We start from the raw sequence: 18,640 nt of genomic DNA, 5'->3' as shown, positions 1-18,640 counted from the left end.
CACGATAAAGTATGTAATCATTTTATGACGGAATTTGAGATGAATGATTTGGATAAAACCAAATTTCAATTAAGTCTACAACTTGAGCATATTCCTTAAGAAATATATATCCATCAGCCCACCAATATCCAAACGGTATTGGACAATCATATCCATCAAAATACTTTTGGTCATTTAATCCCTAAATATGAATCAAGATCCATTCATACATTTAGTTGACAATGAAAATATATTGAACATAAAGTTCTATATCTTAGTATCATCAAAATACTCATGTATCTTGCAAACCGCAACAGGGTTGATATTGTATTTGTAGATAACTTACTAGCTTAAATAGCACAACTCTAATAACACCATTAGGTGAGAGTTAAAGAGGATATTCATATATAGATATCTTTATAGCACCAAAGATCTAGGTTTTTTTATCAGAAAAATCAAGATATAACCATAGTGAGATATCCAGATTCTAGCTATATAACTGGTCACCATAACGTCAGATCATAGTCTGATTTTATGGTGATATAGCCTTTTCATAGAAGTCATCAAAATAAATTCCAATGACTACTTCCATCTATCATTCTAAAACATTATATATGTGTATGGTTTCGCAGAATGATCAACCACATAAAATCATGTGGTATTGATTCTATTGAATTAAAACCATTATCTATGAAGATAATTCCACATGCATGGCTCAAATACAAACATATTACATAAAAGCAATATAACTAAATATATTACTCTTAAATTGTTCTATCCTTGTAATAGAGAGATAGAAATCTTGCAAACTAAATTATATGATTTACTCTCTAAGTTCTTATCAACTTTCACATTCCAAATTCCAATCTTGCAATCTTATATTGAGCACAAATGGTGGCCTGCACTTTGATATCGGCTTCACGTTACTGGTCCTTTGCAAGGGCTAAGAATGCTTCATCCAAACAAGATAGTGCGTCGGTAAGCTGATTCTGCTCAAGATGAGCAAGAGCCATCTTGTAGCATTCTGCAGCAGGAGCACCACGCGGTACCTGTAATCATGGATAAGGGTGTCAAGGAAGGCAATCCAAACCCATCAGATTCCTTTTCAGGAAAAACACAGTACCTGGCCAGGGCGCACAGCAGTAGGTGCTGGAGGGCGAGCAGCTTGCTTTGCCACTCCAGGACCCTCGAGAACACAGATCAATTGGTTGTGATGGAACAGGAATGGCAGGTTGAAAGCCCTGTGGCTGTGAAGGAAGAGCTTGGGGTTGTGAAGGAAGTGGCTGTGGGGGAACACCACCATCGGGCAGGCCAATAGAGTCCATAGGAATGCCTGGTTGCGGAGGAAACTGGGACTGTTGAGGCAGTGCTTGTGGCAGCACCCTACCATCTTAAAGGCCAACGATAGCCATCATGTTTTGATTAGGTACTGGTCGGCCTTGATTCATTCCAGGAGCAGGTTGAGCCATTAGTGACAGGATTATTCCAGGAGGGAGTAGTTGAGCCGCAAGTTGCTGTGATGGTATAGTGTTCTGGAAGAAGTCCTCAGCGATAGGTCCAGCCGTCATTCCCATGCCTGCGATAACAGGACCTGTGGTACCAGAGGGTGCTTGTGGTTGCACTAAAGCATTTGTTCCAAACAAATCAATTGCAGCAATTGGCACTGCTGGAGAAACAGCTGCTGCTGGACCTCCTGGCTGCGTAGTGGTGACCCTGATAATGATCTTGTCCTACTCAGTGGAGGACCCAAGCCTAGCTGTTAGTGGCTTCTTTCAATTTGTTACCATCAACAGTAGATGCAGCCGGCTTATCACGTATCCTTAGATGTATCTTTTTAGTCTTTGAGGTTGACTCATCTTCATCACTACTTCCACCATCAACACCATACAAAGTCTTTTTAAACTCCTCAGCAGCTTTTGCCTGTTCATCAGCAGATGCAATTTGGACTCCCAGCTGCCTGGCCAGAGTATCACCAACCGAATCACCACCAGCAATTGCTTTGTTTTTCTCTGCTGATTCGGAAGACGCCAGCTGTGCATTATCACTACTGGCTGCTGCTATAGCTTTAACCAGACTCTTTTGACTTACTTCCACAACATTAACCTGACCCTTCATCACACCCAGGTACATACCAATATGATCTGCAATAACGGATGGAATACCAGCAAGCTCCCATTGAGGTATACTCTTAATGTTGGTAGGTGTTTTGATGTCCCAGTTTCCACCTGCCCATTCAGGACCTTTAGGGACCATACTTTCAGCGGCAAAGTTGGCAAATACATCCTGCGTCCATCCAGTCGAACGAACTCTTAATATTCTCTCAAGGTATCGCCTCAGCTCAGAATCTGTAGCAGATTCCTCCAACTTTTGTGCAAGGCGTTGCAATGCACTAGGGTTCAGGTGACATATAAATAGATCCAGCATGCTCTCATGATCTGCAATAACCTCAAATGTTTCTTTTGCACTGTCAAACTGACCGTACCTGAAAATATGTAGTGAATGTTATGCTGTAATTCTTGTGAGAGCAGGTCTCTTTTCAAAATCAGCACAGAAGAAAGTAGAAGCAACAAAAACAAAGCAACTTGTACAAAGCAGTAAAGAGTTGAATGATATTAAAGAAAAAAAGAAATCATTTAGTCATGGTCCACACAACAACGACAAGCCTTTTAGTTCCAAGCAAGTTAGGTAGCCTAGAGATGAAACCCAACAAAGAGGAATAACTTATATAAAAGTATAAAATGGTGTTAATAATAGCAAGAAAGATTATTATTAGTATTATTCATCAGCAGCGGGCATGCATAATGGTCAGATAGATATCTAAAACAAGCACACAGAACAGATTGCTTTATATTGAATAAAGAAAAATTCTACATGACTGGTTTGCTAATCATTCTGACAACCAGGTAATTTGCTAGATGAGCGCCTAGCCCATCACGGAACATTTTACTAAAGTGACTAGCATGGATTATGGATTCTGTCTGTAGCAGAGCAACATGGGAATATCACAAAGCAAATTTAGGAAAGGTTCTGAAAGTTCAAAGTGCATCTTTAGTGCCTCTAATCTGTCGGCTATGCCCAGGAACCCACACACACAAGCGAACGCGAGGTAGAAGAAGCACAGTAGATTTTCCGGCGACGAACTCGCCTGTCTCTTAGCTAGATTATTCTCTGGACTTTGGCACCAGGAAACGATGGAGTACAAGGGCTATTTAACAGTCAGGGGACGCACAACTCGGAGCCACGAACTCCCTGCCCGGCCAGCTCGCCATGATCCGCACGATTCGGTCTTCAACGTCCCGAGCACCACACGCTCGTTCCCGGATGACTCGGACTCACCGATGCGAATGCACCGCGCTCTCTACGACACACACGCACTGACCAGAACATATCTCGGTCAGGTTTATTTTCCTAACAATCACCCCCCTAAACCTGACATCACCATACGCGCTGACTCATAGCAGGCATGGCTCCTCGTCGGCGTCCGCGAGGAGGGCCCTCTCCTTCTTCGGCTCCCGGTAGTCCCTGGCGAGGTGGCCACGAACGCCGCAGTTGAAGCACCTCCCTCGGTTGCGGCGCTCCGAACGCCCGCTGGTCCCCGAGCACGTGCTACTGCCGCCGTTGTCGTCGACGTGGCTGCCACTGCCCTTGTCGCCGCCGCCTCCGCGCCGCGCATTTCCGCCGCGCCTCGCATCGCCGCCGTGCGCACGCTCCTTGCCACTGCGCCGGCGAGCTTCCCACTGCTCCTCAGTGAGCAGCAGACGCCCAGCACCCCCCGTCTCCTCATCGACGTCGCGAGGCTCCTCCGCCACGCGCAGCCGTTCGACGAGCTCCTCCACGGACATGGTGTTGAGGTCCATAAGCATCTCGATCGCCACCGTGACCTGCTTCATCTTCTTTGGGACCACACGCAGGATCTTCTTCACCACACGGCTGTCCTCCATTGCCTCGCCAAGCTCGCGCAAGCTGGCGACAAGCCCGTTGATGCGCATCGGGAAGTCGTCGACGGACTCCCCGTCGTGGAACGTGACGTTCTCGAACTCCTTCAAGAGACGTTGCACGTTCGCGGACTTCACGCGATCATTGCTGACCCTCATCATCTTCACCGCCTCTCACGCTTCTTTCGCCGACTTCTTCACGGCGAGCCCGGCCTTCATCTCCGGCGGCACCGCGCGCAAGATGGCGGCCAGCGCCCGCCGATCCTTGGCGCGCTCGGCGCTGACGGCCTCCACAGCATCCCAGAGCTCCAACGCCTCTAGGCTGACCTGCATGACCAATGACCACTCATGATAGTTGGTCTTGGTCAGCAGCGGCAGCTCAACTGCGCCGGTGTTGGGGACGACGCGCTCCGCCGCGATGCCGGGCTTCTGCGGAGTGCCGGACATCTTCGTTCCTTGCTCTGGTACCAATTGTCGACTATGCCAAGGAACGCACACACACAAGCGAACGCGAGGTAGAAGAAGCAAGCGAACGCGAGGTAGAAGAAGCACAGTAGATTTTCCGGTGACGAACTCGCCTGTCTCTTAGCTAGATTATTCTTTGGACTTTGGCACCAGGAAACGATGGAGTACAAGGGCTATTTAACAGCCAGGGGACGCACAACTCGGAGCCACGAACTCCCTGCCCGGCCAGCTCGCCATGATCCGCACGATTCGGTCTTCAACGTCCCGAGCACCACATGCTCGTTCCCGGATGACTCGGACTCACCGATGCGAACGCACCGCGCTCTCCGCGCTCTCCACGACACACACGCACTGACCAGAACATATCTCGGTCAGGTTTATTTTCCTAACATAATCTACTTTGACAGTGTTTGTTGGCCACTCATTGTGAAAGTTGAAAATTTTAGGGCATGTCTCATGTCTAAAGTATTAGGAAATTGGTTGTCACAAAATGTAACCAAAAACAAAGATTGAACTACCTCTAAAATACTTCAGTATTTGGTTGATTCAAAAATGTTATATTGGACAAAAGTTATGAATATTTGCAATTTAGCCATACAAGTGAGGACAATATCCTTATTAAGATCAGGTAGAGATGCCAGCAGAACGTACTCTATACATGTGTATCCCAACTCTCAGAAACGCTGGAACAGATGGGAAGCGGGAGGGCATTGAGGATAATCTCTGGAACGCAGGAACTCATCTTTCAGAATTGACAGAGCGATAGAGAACCAGAGAGCTTTGATTGCATAATTGCAGCGCATGATCTAAAACAAATCGGGAAGAATATTAGCAATTTATCACGAGCAAAAGAGAAAATGCTGTCAATAAGAGCACAGATTAAGCTCACTTGGGTAAACTGAGGTCCTGCTTGAGATAATGATACAGCAAGGTCTCCACAAACAGGAGATCCGTTAGCTAATATGTCCAATGACCTTGGAGTAATGCGTAACCTATCAAACCTGCAAGAAATGAGAACCAACAAATACAATGTAATGAGAACATGGAGATCCAACCAATACAAAAACTATGAGAAAGATTCTGCTAATCAGAACAAGTACATAGACCATTAACAATCACATAGCATTACCACTGTGCTATATTCAACAAGAGTAATTAACTAGCATATTAAAAAGTGGACAGCGGAATCAAGCAAAAAAAAAATACCTTGAGGTTATTTGGTACAGAACTTCTGAAACATCAAGTTTTAGCTCACAGTGTTGCTGCACGGTAGCAAATCCAATAAGAAGAGGTTCAAGAAGCCCAAATAAACAGCTCTTTATTTCCACTCCCGTTTTCTGTCTTAGATTTATATCTGTCGGATTTACAAGCAGCAGCCGGTCGTTCAATGCACCAAGTAATACTGCAGATATAAAGGGCATATGGTTTAGTACAGCACAAACTGTGTAATAAAATAAGCACGACAGGATCGAATATGAGACACGATTTTTTCTGGGAAAATCCTTACGGGAGAAAACCACAGGTGCCAATCGGTGATCTTCACTATATCAAGGATGTGTACAGTGTAGGGGATTACAATGAGCGTCTTAGCTCTCCTTGCAGCTTACAAGATATATTTATAGGGGTGGACACATACGACTCAAGTCTAATACAGACTGTTCTGGAACATAGGCCGAATGTGTCCCTTGTATGTCCCAACAAGAATTCGGATCATAATCCAATAAATTCCACCTTGAGACGAATTCTATATTGTAGCAAATAAAGAATAATTAATGAACTCCCTTCAATAATAAATATCATCGATGCCAAAAATCTTTAGGACTCAAACTGTAACACCAACTAAACTTGAGCATAGCTCAAATTAAGTAGCAGAAACTGGTTTTATCATCATATCAGCAGGATTATCATGAGTGCTTATCTTGCATATTTTAATATCACTTTGAGCAATAACATCTCAAATATAATGATACCTCACATCAATATGCTTTGTTCTTTCATGAAACATCTGATCTTTTGTAAGGCAAATAGCACTCTGACTATCACATAATATATTATCTTCATAAAGCTCAGTGTATAAACCTCTCAGCCAAACAACTTCTTGGCATGCTTCAGAAATAGCCATATATTCAGCTTCAGTAGTTGATAAAGCAACAATAGCTTGCAAACATGCTTTCCAACTAACAACACAACCATCAATGGTGAAAATATAACATGTGAGAGATCTCTTCTTGTCCAAATCACCAGTATAATCTGAGTTAACATAACCAACAAGTGCATCTCCAAATTTCCCAAACTGCAAACAAGCATTAGAACTACCACGCACATATATGAAAATCCACTGAACAGCTTTCCAATGCTCTTTGCCAGGATTAGCCATGAATCTACTAACAACACTTAGTGCATAAGATAAATCAGGATGAGAACAGACCATGTCATACATAAGTGAACCAATTGCACTTGAATATGGAACTCTAGACATGTACTCAACATCATAATCTGACTCAGAACATAACGCTGAAGATAATGTAAAATGTGCAGCTAATGGAGTACTCACTGGTTTTGCATCATGCATATTAAAACGACGAAGGACCTTCTCAATAGAGCCTTGTTAACTAAGATATAATTTGCCAACTTTCCTATCTCTAATGATCTCTATGCTAAGAATTTTCTTTGCTGCACCTAAATCCTTCATTTCAAATTCACTACTCAATTGTGATTTCAATTTGACTATTTCTAATTTATCCTTTGCAGCAATCAACATATCATCGACATAGAGAAACAAATAAATAGTTAAACCATTAACAGTCTTCAAATAGACATAACTATCATAATCAGAATGCTTAAAACCATTAGAGAGCATAAAGGAGTCAAACCTCTTGTACCACTGTCTATGGGATTGCTTCAAACCGTAAAGAGATTTCTTTAATTTACAAACAATGTCTTCTTTTCCAGAAATAACAAAACCTTCGGGTTGATCCATATAAATATCTTCATCTAACTCCCCATGTAAAAATGCAGTTTTAACATCTAATTGCTCAAGATCATAATCACGCATAGCAACAATACTGAGTAAAGTGCGAATAGAACTATGCTTCACAACAGGGGAGAAGACATCATTATAATCAATACCTGGAATCTGACTATAACCTTTAGCAACCAACCTTTGCTTTCTATCTTGCTGCTTCATTAGGAGAAATACACTCCTTTCTTTTGAAAATTCACTTGCAACGAACATGCTTCTTCTCTTTTGGCAATTTGATTAAATCCCAAATACCATTCTTTTCAAGTGACTCCATTTCATCTTGCATTGCAATCATCCAATTATTGCAATCAGAAGAAGTAATAGCTTCATTATAATTAGAAGGTTCTGCATTACCTTCAACTTCTTCTGCACAATTTAAAGCATAGGCAACAATATTACACTCCTCAATTAACCTCTTGTGTGGATTAATTTGTCTTCTAGGCCTATCAACTGCAATAAAATATTGTGTAGACTGCACAATAAGAGAAGGTGGAACACTAGACGAATCATGATCAGTAAATAAATTTTCAGCAATAAGTGCATCTTGGACAGCAGCATCTGATGTACTTTCTGCATTAGTAAAATGCTCCACCTGTACGCTAGAACTCTGCTGACTCTGAACAGGAGTATTAGGCAACATAGCAGATTCATTAAATACCATATTCCTACTAATCACCACCTTTGGTGTTGCAGGATTACACAATTTATAACCTTTAACATCAGATCTATAACAAAAAAGATACACTTAATAACTCTAGGCTCCAATTCACCATTATCAACGTGAGCATAAGCAACTCTCAATTCTTAATAATCAGATGGAGAACCAGACCATACCTCAATTGGAGTTTTCTTATCAATGACAATGTTTGGTGATCGATTAATAAGATAGGAAGCAATGGAAATGGCTTCAGCCCAAAAACGCCTATGCATACTTGCATTAGACAACATACAACGGACCTTCGAGATGATAGTTCTGTTCATACGCTCAGCTACACCATTTTTTTGTGGAGTACCAGGAATAGTGTAGTGCCTCACAATGCCTTCAGACTTACAATATGAATCAAATTCATCAGAACAAAATTCCATCCCATTATCAGTGTGAAGTTTCTTTACCTTCTTTTCAGTTTGCCTTTCAACCATAACCTTCCACTTTTCAAATGCTTTAAATGCTTCTGATTTATGCTTCAAGAAATAAGGCCAAACTCTCCTAGAGTAATCTTCAATAATAGTTAACATATAACGAGAACCACCTAGCGAAGGCCTACGAGATGGTCCCCATAAATCAGAATGCACATAATCAAGAATACCTTCTGTTGTATGAACCGACGTGTTAAATTTCACCCTCTTATACTTGCTAAAAATACAATGCTCACAAAATTTTAGCTTGCTGATGCTATGTTCATCAAGAAGACCTCTCTTACTCATTTCTGCCAAACCAAGTTTACTCATATGCCCAAGACGCATATGCCATAGATTAATTGCATCAAAATATGATAATAAATGTGAACTTACAACGGCATCACCTGTGATCATAGTGCCTCGAAGATGATATAAATTGGCAGACTTTAAATCACCTTTTATTACAATAAGGGAACCTTTTTTTTCACCTTTAAAATACCATCTCCACCTGACCAATCATACCCTTTATTATCAAGAGTACTCAAAGATATAAGATTCCTTTTCATATCTGGAACATGCCTCACATCTGTCAAAGTTCTAACAATGCCATCATGCATCTTTATCATAATTGATCCAATTCCAACAATTGGACATAGGTTATCATCACCCATCCTAACAGAACCAGCATCTTGAACAGAATTATAAGTGGTGAACCAATCTCTATGTATGCATATATGGAAAGACACAGCAGAGTCAATAATCCATTCATCACCACTACTAGCACATCCAGCAAAAGCAACGAGAGTCTATCCATCAGAACTATTATCAGAAGCAGCAACATAAGCTTTACCTTCTTCATTAGATTTACCTTTTCTCTTTTCTTCATTCTTCAACTTGTAATATTCAGATATGTCATGATTATTTTTCTTACAATACTTGTAGAATTTTTCTTTACCTCTGGACTTCGAACGACCCTTGTAACCGTTTGAACTTTTATCTCTTTGGCTATTATGCAAATTCTTTTCTTTTGTCCTGCCACGTACAATCAAACTTTCTCCATTAGAAGTAGAGCCATCAGAAGACACCATCTGTTTCATCTTTTTCTTGGCATGCAAGGCCTCATAAACTTCTTTCAAAGTTAGTGTATCATGACTGTATAATATGGTATCTCTAAAGTTTGCAAAAGAACTAGACAATGAGCACAAAAGAATAAGACTCAAGTCCTCATCATCCTCCATGGATTGTAGGTCAGCAATGATCTCCTTAAAGACTGAAAGATGATTCATGGATTGTAGGTCAGCAATGATCTCCTTAAAGACTGAAAGATGATTCAACACAGAACCACCCTCTTGTAATTTGTGCATGAACAGCTTCATCTTCAGATGCATTTTGCTGGTCAGATCCTTTGACATGCAGATTGATTTCAGTTTTAACCATAGAAGAGCAGCGGTTTTCTCCTGCAAAACCTCCTGCAAAATATTATTTGATAAATGGAGATGAATTTGTGACAAAACCTTACGATCCTTTCTCTTTTCTTCATTAGACCAAGACTTTTGATCTTTGTTTTCAAAATTATCAAGCGCATCATCCAGATCAGTATGTGCAAAACAGCTCGCATCTTGACTTGCCATAGAGAAAACCTTGTATCTCAGTCTAACAGCGGAATATCATACTTCAAAGAAGTCATAGAGAAGAATAATCAACAACAAAATAGGTTGCAACTCTCTGGTACAACCATGTGTGAACAAAGCAATAAACTGCAGAAATCCTGATACACTTCGTGTACGTGCAGCAATCAAATCAGAAACCAATCTCCTGGTACCTTTCCTTGGGTGCATGTAGAAAATTTGATTTTTTTTTCACGTCTTCGGTGTTGGGTTTCGGCTGAGATCTCACCTCAAGACTTGATCGGATTCTTTTTTCCAGGTGCTTTGCGTGATGGGCGATACCGATGCTTTCTGGTACTACTTTTCACCGCGACCGGCACATGCATGCGCCGCGACGGCTTCGATCGATTCAACGAGAAGGGCTTCGGTCGATTCGCCGAGAAGAATCCGAGACGGTAGAAAAAAGAACATCTTTTTTTATGTTTCTCGTGTAGATTTAATCTGGCTCTAGTACTATTTATAATAAAACAAGCACGACAGAATCAAACACGAGACATAATTTTTACGTGAAAAACCCTTACAGGAAAAAACCATAAGCGTCAATCGACAATCTTCACTATATCAGGGATGTGTACAATACAGAGGATTACAATAAACGTCTCAGCTCTCCTTGCAGCTTACAAGATATATTTATAGGGATAGACACATATAACTCGAGTCTAATACGGACTGTTTCGGAATATGGACCGAAGATGTCCTTTGTATGTCCTAATAAAAATTCGGGTCATAATCTAACAAATTGATAGGAGGAAAAAGATAGTAACATATTGATAGCATGCTAACAGAACTGGAAGCATCACAAAGAATCTATGTTGATCATTAAAATTAAAAATGGAACTTCGAATTCTCATATTATAACCAAAAAGTTGTATGGAAACTACTGGATCTTACCTGAACGAGGGAAGCTAGTGGAGAGGATTGATCGGACTTTGTTGTCCCACCCAAGCATACTTATTGAAGTGCTGGTCCAACCCACGACATAGAACGAAAGTACATAGTGGTTAAGTGCTCAACAAAGTAAAGTGGCAATTTAAAACATAAAATAAACATGCTAGCATAATTTTGTATTACAGATAAGAAGGAAGAGTGGGGGGAAGGTAGATGCAAGACTTCGTACAAAAGGATATTGATGGGAGACCCGATCAAATTTTGTTGAGCTGCTTGATAGTATGTCAAGATCAAAGTGCTTTAAGCAACTCGATGTTTGACTTCACAAATGATGAACATTTCATTAGCACTGAGATCAAAGTAGCACCGAGATCAAAGTAGCACCCTGTATTGGAAAGGGGAGAAACAATGAACAACACAACCATGTTTTTCCGCTCACAATGATATATAAGGATACTTACATGCCAATCATAATTGGCCTCTCAGTTGATACATCCCATGCCAGGAGAGTACCACCTCTATCACCAACAAATATCCACTCTATGGTCGGATGAAACCCAAAAGCACCAGCTCCCATTAGCTTAATTGTACTGTCAACAGCAACTGAAAAAATTGTGTAAATTAAGAAGCTAACAGGTGGATAATCATACTAAAATATATGAATATAAAGTACAGCATCCTACGTTGCAAGGTGTAGTGTACAACATATGTCTGGATGTTGTAGGCTCGTATCAAGCCTTCAGCATAAGCTACATACTAAAATCATAAGCTTGTATGTCAGATATTGGAAAAGGCAGAATACAAGACAACATAGAATATTGCTGTGTGCAATCAACAACAAGAAGCAAGTAAACATATGATTGTTTACCAAGACAGGGAGGCGGGGATGGCAAGCCAGGTTAACAAGCCAGGTTAACAATAGGCTTTTTAAGATCAGTCTTTATTTTTGTTGGCGGTCTCCCTCCTTCAACAGTCCCAACAGCTAGAAGAAACCAAAAGGTTAACACATGGAAGTGAAACTTTTAAAAACAAAATCAAATGGAGGACCACTTTAAGCCTCCTAACACACAAAAAATAACCTGCAAAGCTAAGAGAATAACCTGTGTCAATGCAAGATGGACTTCTGTATCTATTGAAACATGATCTGTTTTTTTTCCCAGGCGAGTGCAGCACAAGTGTCTGCTCCGTGGCGAAATCACAGGATCTGATTGCAGCATCCTGCAGAACAAGAGATAAGGGGGGGGGGGGGGTGTCAAAGGTTGAACAAGCTATTAATAGAAGGTTCAAAACTCACAACCAGTAGATCATAGCAGTGCATGCACTCAGAACTTGCTAGAGAATAATATTGTTAATGCTACATGGCAGATAACTAGTTAAAAAGGGCACAAGAATATTCCTAGTTGCCTAATAACAAGAATGAAGCATCATCACTTTTCTGACTTTCTGTGCACAGTACCGCAAGCATTTGCCTTCTTGTGGAGTTAGTGACAAAAAAGTGCTTCACAGTTCTAGCAATGGATGGAATGACTTCTTCAGAAAGAAAAAAAGTGAAGCACTGAGACAGACCTCAAGAATAGCAATGACAACATGACTAGTGGTAGGGCTATACGCCATACGAACAGCACGAGCGCTAAGGTCAATCGAAGCTATCTTGCTTCCCATCAGATCATCGAATTCTGCAAGCAAATGAGAAAATTGAGACAACTCGGAAGATCCATATGCATCATACACAAGCCAAATAGCAACTAATTAAAGCACTCCATTGAGTTCTACAACAAACTACAGCAGTACTTCTATGTTAACAGTATTTAACACTTGTTACCTTGACTGGAATTGTGAAGAGAAGAGCATATCCGTCCAATAGATTTGATGACAATATATAGAGCCAGTCCTCATGGGCCAGAATAATATGTTACCATACCAAGATAATATGTTATCATATATACTTAATACCCCCTCAAACTCAAGTGGTATCAGAGCCTCAGAAAAACTGAGTTTGAGTAGATGAAGTCGATGATGTGTTTGAGTTTGTGCTTTGGTGAAGAAGTCTACAACTTGCGACTCTAATGGCACATACCGAAGAGTAATGATTTTCTGATGACAATGAGACCGAGTAAAAGAAGCATCAACACCAATATGCTTTGTGAGTTCATGCTTCACAGGATCATTTGTAATGTGTATAGCACCAGTATTATCACAGAGAAGAGGTATAGGTGCTTCACAAGAGACCAAAATCAACCAACAACTAACAAAGCCATACAATCTCTGAAGTGGTAGTGAAAAGAGCTCAAAGTTCTGCCTCTGTACTGGATCGTGATACAACAGCCCGTTCTTAAGACTTCCATATAAGAGAAGTACCAAGAAGAATACAATAGTCAGTGACAAAACGTCAATCCATCAGATCACTCACCCAAGTGGAGTTCGAGTAAGCATAAAGCTTAACGTAATACCCGAAGCAAATGACCAAAATGCACAAAAGTAAGAGCACTCACAAACTGACTCAAAATATAAACTGCATGTGCAATATCAGGTCTGGTAACAGTGAGATAAACAAGACTACCACAATACGACGATATCGAGAGGGGTCCTCAAGGTGTGTACCATCAGTAGGATGAAGTTGCAAATGAAGCTCCATAAGTGTAGCAATTGTCTGATTATCAGTAATGTCAGAGCTAGCCATGAGATCCTGAATGCATTTATATTGAGAAAGATATAAAACTTTTTCAAAACTCATAACTTCAATCCACAATAAATAACTAATAGGGCCTAAATCAGACATCTGAAACTGCTCACTGAGTTGCTTCTTCACATGAGCAACATGTTCAACATCATCTCCTGTAATCACATATCATCAACATAAAGGAGAAGCAAAGTACGCACTTTTGGAGATAGATGAATAAATAAAGGAGAATCATGATTACTAGGGGAAAAAACAACAACATGTATAACAGAAACAAACCGCTCAAACTAAGCACGAGGAGCTTGTTTGAGGCCATATAAAACTCGACGAAGACGACAAACATATCTTGTAGGAGCATCAACGCCTGGGGGTGGCTGCATATAAAATTCCTCATTCAAATCACCATGAAGAAAAGCATTCTTAATATCCATCTGAGAAATAGTCCAGGAATGAGTAGCAGCTACTGCAATCAAGGTGTGAACTGTGGTCATGTAAGCAACAGGAGCAAATGTCTCATCATAATCACGACCTTGGTCTGTTGAAAACCTCTAGCAACAAGACGAGCTTTGTATCTCTCAATAGAACCATCTGACTTTGTCTTCATGAAATGGATCATGATAAAATATATTTTAGGTATCTAGGGAAGATTCACTTGGAAGTAACTATTTCCTAGATACCCATGCGGGGGACTTCACGGCTGAATGAATCAACCTGAAAAATCCCTTGTAGTCAACTTTATTTGATGGTAGCTTTGAGGATTCTAAATATGACTATTGCTTTCCTATTAGCTGTTTTTGCATTAATTGCGACTTCCTCAGTCTTAGTAATTAGGTGTACCCCTTGTATTTGCCTCTCCTGGTGACAATTTTATTAAAATAAAAGATTTATCAATTTTCATTAAATCCCTTTTCTACTCCTAACGTGTCTCGCATACGTATAGTATCTACAAATTTAACTTATACCCACTCATTTGGTGATAAGCTTGTGCCTGTTTGGAGAAATCATCATAAATTATTAAAGTACGTCATTCGCGGTACATAAAATACTCAGCTAGGGCTGCTCCCGTATAAAGAGCGAGGTATTGTTATCCAACTAAAGGATTTTCTCTTTTTTTTCATTCATCATTATTCTATTTATTCTGACCTTCATATCTCGATCGAGATAGTGGACATAGGATGCCACTCTTTAAAATGAAAGAAAAAAGGAGTAATCAGCTCATTTTTTTAGCAATTTTTATTTCTTTAAATAAAAAATCTTGTATGTGTATGAGAGTACATGCAAGGGGGCAACCCTATCATTTGAGCGAAGTGTAGACAGAAATACCTAATATGGAGTGACGATTCCTCTTTACCGAAGAAGCCTGTGCTCGAAATAATCGAGCATAGCCTTTTCTAGTCAAAATGTATCATTCAACACACTTCCACTGTAGCATTTGGGTGGATCCTCTTACCTCCTCTCGAACCATAATAGACTAGTATTATTATTTGATCATTGAATTGTTTATTTGTCTTGCAAAATAAAGGGTTTCATTTTTAGACTTTATTGGTTGATCCCATCTTTTACAGAATCAATTCCTTTTTTGAATGTACAAAAATTTGGGGAGCTCAACATGTCTGGAAGCACGGGAGAACGTTCTTTTAATCCTTTTCCTCTAAATAGCATATTGAGGAAGAATATACATTCTCGCGATTAGTATCCAAAGACTAATTGAATTTAATCTTAAACACCCAAGTACATGTGATAGGGTCTGCATGAGATGGTATGGGAACAAGATCCCAAGTACATGTATGTTCAAGTGCAGGAAACTCCTCAGACATAGCAGACTGCCACTCAGAAATACCAGATGTCTCCTGATAAGTAGATGGCTCTGCAGCTACAACTGCACTCACACGAGGAAAACCCAACCTGTCAGGAGCCGCAATAGTAGCACGATCACGTAGATTATAACGAGGACCAGTAGGCAACTCATCAACAACATCAGAATCAGTAAAGACAGGAGCATTAGGATTGGCCGAAGAGGTGGGATTGGACAGATGATTAGAAGGAGTTGTGGTCCAACGAGTATACACATGGATGATAGGTGGAACATATGGTGGAGCTGAATCCAGAGCAGGGATGGGTGGAGTAGCAGAAGCCGAATCAGAGGTGGGTTGAGATGGAACAAGGGCATGATCAGCAGACGGAGGAGGAAGACATAGGGAAAAAGTGGACTCTGTGGGAGATGATGTGGGCTGAGTGAAAGAATTATAAAAGAAGGGACAATCCTCAACAAAAGTCACATCACGAGAAATACGCATACGACGAGAGGAAGGATCATAGCAACGATAGCCCTTATGCTTAGGACTATATCCAAGAAAGACACTCAACTAACTAGGCATACAACTTAGTCTGCTCACGAGGTGCAAGCTGGACATGTCAAGTACAACCAAAAACCCAAAGATGATCATAGTTAGGAGTGCCAAAAAGAGCCTCACTAGGGCATTTTTTGGGCAGCTTTGAAGATGATTGCCGATTGATAAGGTATACAGCTGTAGAAACAGCTTCACCCTAGAAATAAGAAGGAACAAAAGATGCAATGAGGAGTGTGCATGCAGTCTCTATAAGATGGCGATGTTTGCGTTCAGAAACACCATTTTGAGCATAAGCCCCGGGGCATGAGAGTTGAGCAAGAGTACCCTCAGAGGTGAGAAATTGACGGAAGACAGAGGAGATATATTCTCCTCCAGAGTCAGAGCGAAAGACTTTATTGGCAATAGAGAACTGAGTATGAACCATACGAGCAAAAGATAGATATATAGAACGCAACTGGGAGCGATGTCTCATAAAATAAATCCACGTATATCGAGAATGATCATCAATAAAAATGACATAATAACTATGACCACCTTTTGAAGCAAAAGGTGAAGAACCACATACATCGGAATGAATAAGATCAAAGGAGAATATAGGAGTTGGAACTGTTTGCCAAGCTTGCAACCCTTACAATGAATAGTGGGCTCAATGGACGTAGGACCTAAATGACCCTGACGAACTAAAGTAGACAGACGCGATCCACACAAGTGACCAAGATGATGATGCCACTTGGCAAAAGATGAAGTGGAGGACGATGCAGCAGATGACACACGAGTAGTGGAGCTAGTGGAAGAACGAAGGCGCAAGATGTCTAGAACGTAGAGAGTATAAAGATGAAATGAACCAACACACTACTTGTTGTAGCATCCAAAATTTGAGGTCACCAGATGCGTGAGTGTGATACTAAGGTTGTTAAGACCAACTTATTCTGATGATACCATGTTTTTCAGCATCCTAAGCCAAGAATATGCTAGTTATCCACAGATAATGGACGTGGCTACACGGTACAAAAACTGAATTATAAAACCTAGTGAAATGTAAGTTTACACCTCATGCGGTTACATGGTACCTTGTACCAAACCCCAGGTGTTTAACTACCAAAATCATCACCGAAAGCACACATCAAGCTATGGAACTGATCTATAAATTAACCAATCCGTTACTGCAGGTTCGTGGTACTCCATATGACGGGTGAACATTACTTGAGCGATAGAATTGTTTAAAAATGGGATCCAACAGAGGTGACTACAGTTGAGTCACTAGAGATCATCATCTCTTAACGTACCTGTCAACTGACCGACTCCCTAATTCCAACTCCCTCCATTCCATCACCCGAGCGAACCCAATTCAAGTGTCCCCCCACCTCAGATCAGCACCGGGACAACCAACACACTGCACGAGCACCCCCTTGGTGCTCCACCCAAGTACCTAGGATGAGGCTACAGTGACTGAGTCAAAGCAGCGTAAGAGAGAACGCACCGACGATGTGGGTGCCGATGGCAACGGCGACGATGGCCTGGGAGGCGCGAAAGGCGACGGCGTGCAGCTACATCGGGCAGGCCGAGGTGCTGCAGCTGCCGTCGGAGTGGCGGAGGTCCAGGTGTTGCACCGTCGACCACTCCATCGGGGCGTCGGATCTGGGTTGCTCCGGCATCAGATTTGGCTGCCTGCCTGATCGCCCGCCGTGCTCCAACCCGATCGGTCCGTCAGTCGGTCACTGCTGCCTAAGAACAGTGTCCGCCATCATCCACCCTTTTGTTTTTTAGAGAGAAGAGAGGGGGATCCTACCTTTTGTTTGTTTCTCTAATGTGCTTTTTTTTTTAAAAAACAGAACAACTTTATTCGATCATTATCAATACAATTAGAAACTTGAAGATTGCATAATAAAACACACATAGGTCTCAATCCGTAATACCAAAAGCTTCTCTAATTGTCGCTGTCAAGCTGAATCGAAGGAGCCGGCGTCGATACGTCCACCACTGACGAGATAGGGCCAGAAAAGGCCTATCAAGTTTTTTGAGCCACCATCAGCCGCGCAAAGCATCATTAGACCGTTGAACAAACCGGACGACCCTGTCAAATGAGGTAGGATACATCTTTCCCTTTTGGAGGAAGTAGGACAACAAAACCACCAGAAACCAACATAGTAAGCAGGCAATTTGAAGAACAAAAGAACCTATCGGAATCCTCCTCTATAACAAATTCCATCGGAAGAAACTATAAACTAACCTAACAACTAGATTAAAAAGTAAACTAACTACTACCTATACTAGTAATGACCACTAGAAGGCCAGGCCACCCTCCTGCGTCGAGGGAGGGGCCGGTCGATAGCCGTTCACCTCGGAATTGCCTCGATCGCCTTCGCTCGAGAGCTCTGTGGAAAGTCCCTGGCATGGCTTCACCTTGGTCTCCAATCTATCCCGTTTCTCTGTTGTGCTGTGAACGCTGAACAGGCAGGCTCCAAACTAGGCCTGTCAGAATTACTTTACGGACCTAGTTATGAATCACCTTGTGCATCCCATAGGTCCGTTAG

The 18,640-nt window shown here is 41.4% G+C and overlaps 1 pseudogene; it reads right to left on the bottom strand.

Moving 5' to 3' along the window:
- Positions 1-579: 579 nt before the first annotated feature.
- On the bottom strand, positions 580-17,761 carry LOC133914650 (uncharacterized; annotated as a pseudogene).
- Between the last annotated feature and the right edge of the window lie 879 nt (positions 17,762-18,640).

The sequence above is a fragment of the Phragmites australis genome, chromosome 4 (assembly GCF_958298935.1).
Source record: "Phragmites australis chromosome 4, lpPhrAust1.1, whole genome shotgun sequence".
NCBI classification, from domain to species: domain Eukaryota; kingdom Viridiplantae; phylum Streptophyta; class Magnoliopsida; order Poales; family Poaceae; genus Phragmites; species Phragmites australis.
Note: the sequence above shows the minus strand (reverse complement) of the source record. Positions and strands in the feature narration are given on the sequence as shown.